The following is a 6,074-nucleotide window of genomic DNA, read 5'->3' as shown; positions in this document are numbered from 1 at the left end:
AAAGCAGAGAAGAAACCCAAACAGGACTCCAGTCAGCCAACAGGTGAAAAGGAGGAACCCAGACCCAGACCAGTGGTCATTCCGTATGTTGAGGGAGTATCAGAGAAACTGAGACGTTTATTTTCTAAACATAACGTCCCAGTGGCTTTTAAACCCCAAAATACATTACGGCAAAGACTGGTTCATCCCAAAGATCCAGTCCCCCGGCACAAACAGAGCAATGTTGTGTATGCTGTTCAGTGTCAGGAGGGCTGTGATCAGTCTTACATCGGGGAAACAAAACAGCCACTGGCCAAAAGGATGGCCCAGCACAGAAGATCAACATCATCAGGCCAGGACTCTGAGGTCTACACTCATCTCCAGGCCAGCGGTCACTCTTTCAGGGATGAAGATGTTCACATCCTGGACAGAGAGGAACGATGGTTTGAGAGAGGAGTAAAGGAGGCCATCTTTGTGAAAAGAAATCGTCCATCATTAAACAGGGGTGGAGGCCTCCGGGTTCAACTGTCCCCCTCTTACAATGCTGTGATTGCTAGTATCACTCAGCCCTCTGTGAATAGTAAACAGCCATCAGTGTGCTAACAACCAATTGGCAGGCTGATGCTAAGCAAGTGAACAGCTAGTTTTACATGTCACCAGCTTACTGGTTGATCCACTATGAGAATGTTATTTATAAGACTGAGTTTATTACAGCTCCTCAGACTGACAAAGTCTTTTGGATAAAACACGAGAAAAAAAAAGCCTGACATGATTTAACCATTTTTGTAGATAAAAGACAAAACGTTTCAACGTGAAGAATCTGTCCAGAGGACCTGACTCAACCTTGTTGGACATACAGTTAATTGGTCTTTTCAACATCTACTGGGAAAATAAACTTGTTCAACATATTTACAGCAAGTTGAGGATGAAAGAAAACATAAATTCAGTTTTGCAAACATGTTTCTATGTTAGAAGTTATTGGAAGCAGACAGTTTGCTAAAACATGGCTAATTACTCTGAGGACAATGGCAATTAAAAGTAAAAGCTTGACTTTATATTTAAAAAACTAAAAAATGTTTTACAAAATGAAGGAATGACTGTTAAATATACAACAACGATTTTTATGTTAACTCAAAAATTATTTAAATGCAAATGTATGCATTTCTATTTGTCCGGTTTTAGATTATTACTTTTTTTTTTTTTACAAATATTGGTAAGACTCACAGAAGCCTCAATTAGTTCTTTAGTTACCGTATGTAACAAATTAGTGTCGGACATTGTAGTTTTTGTTTTTTTGTTACAATTTTATTGTAATCTTTAAGTAGGTTTTGCAGCTCTGGTCATATTTTGTTTAGTAGGGAAAGGGGAGAAACAGCTCCTTTGAATGTAAAAAAAATCAAATAAAAAATTACAGATCCCAGCTCTAACCTCTTAAAACTCCTGGTATTTAAAACAGTGTATTTAGGGTTGCAGGGAAATGGTTGCATAATAAACAAATATAATGAGCTGTGTTTAGACATAATATTCATCCCAGAGTAAAAGCTGCATTCATTTGGTCTCCTGTATGAATTAATTAGGCCTAAACTAGAAATAAACCATTGGTTTCTCAAACATTACCTGCTTTTTGTCTAATATGGCTGCAGTGTAAGGATGTATTTATTAATATAGTTATCAGAGAGACTATCTGCACAGCTCCCTGAGCTCTGCACTGACCTATTGATTCAAAGTTCATGTGCCTGAAGTGTTTTTGTCTTGAACAGGAAACATGTGACATAAAGCAAAACACTGCCACCTGCTGGACAAACTGTGTGCATACACCAAAAGACCACCATGCATGTTTGTAGCTGAACAGAATGCAGACAGCAATGATCTCCCTGTTTCAGATGGCTCATTATGAGGTAATCTGTGGATTTTAAATGATTGTTGTTTTTAAAGTTTCGGTCAGAGATTTTTTTGCTTTTCCACTGCTTTCCAACTTTATGACTGTTTCATTCTGCTGCTGTCAGAATGGTAATTGGCAGCAAACAGGAGGCATTAAGAGTCTCACAGGTCTGTTTTGTTTGCAGAGGAAAATTGGCATCCATGAGATGCCTCTCTGCCTTTATCGCTCTGACTTTCTGAAGCAAGCGCAGTATGCTAATCCACGAAACACCTCAGCTCCCACCTGCCAACCCTCATTATTTATATTTCAAATAAACAACATGGGGAGAACTCAGTGCCAGAGATTGTTTTCTAGCACGCCATAATGAAGATGGAGATGCAAACTGACCTAAAGACAAAAGGAAGATACTGAGATTTTAGGAAAGATGATTAATGATGAGCTTCTGAAACTTTTAGTATTTTAGGACATACGGACACCTCATCGATGTCAAGTGGTGCAGATTTAACCATCTGCAGCTGAGCAACTCCAAGACCAAAGACTTGGTAGTAGATTTCCAAAAGAACAAATATAGAGAGTTCATCATTTCTGCATTAAAGAGGTTGATGTGGACGACAGACTGGACTGGTCTCTGAACATGAAAAGACTCCACAGGAAGGGTTCAAGGTTCTTTATTATCATTCCATCACATGTGGTACATGAGGTGGAACAAAATTGTGTATTCAAGGTCAGTTACACCCAAAAAATCAATAATATAACTATTTAAAGAAAGAAACTATACAAGGATCTAAGATATTTGCTAAACAATAATAATATATACAGTGTATTAAACAGCAGCCTGAACACAAGTCTCATGTGAGCAGATCAGCAGCATGGATAATCAGCAGCATGGATAAAGTGATAAATCACCAATTAAAGTGAAATTACAGTGATTTTCCTGGTTAGAGATTTATGAGTCAGGGTAGAAGCTGTTCCTCAGTCTAGTGCAGGGGTCTGCAACCTTTGCGATAAAAAGAGCCATTTTTGACACTTTGCTTACTACTTATGATGTCTGGAGCTGCAAAACCTGCTACAACTGTGTATTGTCAACTGGTGGCCCATGGGCCATTACAGGTTTGTTGGAGTTGGCTTTTCCAGCCAGTAGGGGTGATATAAAAAGAAAAATGTCTTACTATGATTAACATTTATTCATATATTTACATTTTAGTACAAAAGAAAAGACTAGATTCATGTAAAGCAGGGGTGTCAAACTCATTTACAAAAGGGGACCAATGTTAAAACCTTTTTCAAACTAAGGTCCAGTTTCAGAATCTACATTAACTCAAGTTAGATCCCCAACATCTTTTTTTGGTCACAGGTTCCTCAACAAGTTTGATTGATCTCATTTGATGTTCTCTGTTGCACTTTTGACATCATAATCAATGATTACTGAAAAAAATTGATAAAAGCATTTTACATTTACTTACTACTTAAAGCATAAAGTTAAAGACAATATAAAATTAGGCCAATTTGTTGGGTATCCAGTTACATTTTTAAAGAAAAGTACTTTTGTTTACTTTGACTTTGTTTTTTGTGTTTTATTCTTAGTGTTATCAAAGTTCCTCACCATATTCCTTCTCAGCAGCTTGTCTTAAAGACATTCCAAAACATTCTGGTGGTTTTGAGAGGAAGATCATGCTGTGAGACTGGAAGTCGACAAAGTGGCTAACAAACTACTAGCGTGATGTAGTCCATGTTTTACACCTTGTATTTGTACTATCCTTCACATATTTGAAAATGACAGGGATTCTGCTAAACAGTAGCCATTGTTGGCAATAATTTAAATAAAATTCAGTTTTATTTTAGTTTTGATCAAAGCCTGAAAGAGCCGCTGCAGAGGGACCAAAGAGCCACATGTGGCTCCAGAGCCGTAGGTTGCAGACCTCAGATCTAGTGGTTAGAGACAGAGCTGAGGAGGAAACATACCATACCATACCATACCAATTTATTTATATAGCATTTAAAACAGCAACAAGAAACAGCATGAGATACATAACAAGACTGCACAAACTTGTGAGCAGGGCCGGCTCTGTGGTGGAGCGTAGCAGAAAAAAAGGACCCCAGAGAAGCTGCTGGTCAAACTGGACAACGACCTGCACCATCATCAGACAGATGCGTCTGTCAATGAAATAATTAAAATCTCATTTGGACATTAGTTCATTTGGCTGCACAACACCTCCCAGCTGTCACCATTTAATGAAATGAACAATTTATTAATTGACTTGATTTCATGAGTTTATTGGGGTTTTATTATTGTCAAAATTAACATTAAACACATTACTTTGTCCTTATTAAGTAGTTTATGTTCAATAATGTTGTCAGTTCTGGATTGTTTTTTCCCCCCTTTGGGATCATTAACATATAAATGTATCTGTAATTTTTCATTTATTTAACACTTTATATAATCCAATCAATACATGAAAGCGTTCAGTGACAATGACTGAAAGCAGAGCCACTGTCTGATCTGATTTCAGTTCATTGATTAATTTACTTTCACCGTGTACTAAAAAATGCCAAACATTTCCCTGGACTGCTCATTTAATCCATTTAAAAACCCGGCTGATAAAACAAGTGGCTGCAGGAAAATGTTTCACTTTAATCAACAAGGTGGTTTCAGTTCAGTCAGAAAGCTACACACAACACCCTCCCCCCCACCTTCTTCTGTGTTTGTATCCTTCCCCCAAAACTCTTGGATGTTCTTCTTATCTTGAAACACCTCCATCCCCATGCATACATACAATTAACCCTTCCTCCCTCAGCACTCTGCAGCATTAACATAAGCACAAAGGCCAGAGAAAAGACTGTAAGAATATCTGCAAAAGCACATGCTGTGTTTTGGCCCTGTGGTTTCAGCTGTAGACAAAGAATTTACTTTTTTTCTTATTTTGCACTAAATGTGTAAATAAATTCACCTGGCTAGGCTTTTCTTATAAGTAGACTAATAATCAGCTGCAAACCTTTGCAAAAAAAAAAAAAAACAAGGTTTAAGAGAGTGGACAAATCAAGACGTGTCCAAGTGAAAAATTAAACTAAATTCAACTAAAGAGAACTTTTGTGCATCACGGGGTAGTGAACTGTTGCATTAATTAGTCCAAGTTATTAAGGAATATGTTGAAATAAAATACAAAGTGAAATGTTGCTCAATCAATAAAAGTTTATTGATATAAAGCCTAATAGTACATATTTACTCATCTACTAAATGAACATAAAAGCCAGTGTTAATAGAAATTAAGTATTGAATACAAGAAAATAAATACATGGAAGTAGAAATTCCTTCCTCGAATTTGCCCCTATGGGATTAATAAAGTATCAATCTATCTATCTAAATGTATAATGAGGTGTTTTTCAGGGGTTTTACATTGACAAACTTTTAAACGCACATCGGTTTGCATACAAAATGGCACAAAACAAGCAGATTTCTAAAACAAATCGTCCGGCATAATACCGGTAGGTAGTTTTGAAATGCAGTGGGGAAAAAAAAACATGTATATTCAAGTATTTTTCAAGTATTTTTAAAGTGGAATTGTTCACAGCAAAACCAGTGTGTGCTTATTAGCTAAGGCAATACATTCAACAACAAAGCGGGAACCATTTCAGTGCAAATCAAGCATGTCATTCAGTTTTGATTGCCATAAAAATGCTAAAATCCTTGTATTGCTACTTCATAACATCAAGAAAATCCCTGAACGGTGTTGGTAATCTGAGAAATATAAAACGAAACGGGATCGTTGTCAGAAAAAGTCTGAACCAAAGAGGCATTTCTCAGGAAACAAAATATAGTCTTTAATTTTAGGGGAATAAAAAGAGAAAATCCTCAAACTGATCTTCAAACTTCAAACTAATGCCTTGCTTCAAATTGTTGCATACAAATGCACAATATAGAAAAGTAAAATAGAAAAAGTCCAGAAGCCAGAATTGAAAAGAATGAAGGAGACAAGGCTTCAAACAAAATGCCACTCAGCTCCAGCTTTGAACTGCCTTTTGCCTCTGGGGCAAAATGCAGGATTTAAACAGACCCGCAGCTTAGTTTTTTTTACACACGTGCAAATTTCCACGGAGGAAGGATTGGGACAGAGGATGGACCCGATGCATTTAGATGTTAAGTCAGTTTACTTGGCAGCTGTTTAACACATGAAGTCAACAGCATGGTGCAAATGGAAATTAAGGCATTTTTACT

This window comes from Nematolebias whitei, chromosome 12 (genome assembly GCF_014905685.2).
Source record: "Nematolebias whitei isolate Nwh7 chromosome 12, NemWhi1, whole genome shotgun sequence".
In the NCBI taxonomy this organism is placed as follows: domain Eukaryota; kingdom Metazoa; phylum Chordata; class Actinopteri; order Cyprinodontiformes; family Rivulidae; genus Nematolebias; species Nematolebias whitei.
The sequence above is the reverse complement of the archived record's forward strand: the minus strand, read 5'-3'. Positions refer to the sequence as shown.